Here is a 260-nt window from a genome sequence, read left to right on the forward strand (position 1 = left end):
ATGATAGGATGAATCTCTTCCATCTCCATGACTCCATCAATCAGGAAACGACTCTCAACGACAAAGCGACATATAAAAACGCGCGCATTTGTTAAGAAGGCGATTATTTTTTCTCATAATTAGTCTGTGGTAATTCTCGTGTTCTTATTTGGAATATATTAGTCGTAAAATCTGACTGTGTTGCAATTACTTTTGCCTACCCTTCATTTTTCGAACGTTGCGAAATCGAAATTCGGAATCGCGGGCCGTATCATCCCGCG

The sequence above is a fragment of the Odontomachus brunneus genome, unplaced genomic scaffold (assembly GCF_010583005.1).
Source record: "Odontomachus brunneus isolate Ranch 3 - 2012 unplaced genomic scaffold, Obru_v1 Obru_scaffold_246, whole genome shotgun sequence".
NCBI classification, from domain to species: domain Eukaryota; kingdom Metazoa; phylum Arthropoda; class Insecta; order Hymenoptera; family Formicidae; genus Odontomachus; species Odontomachus brunneus.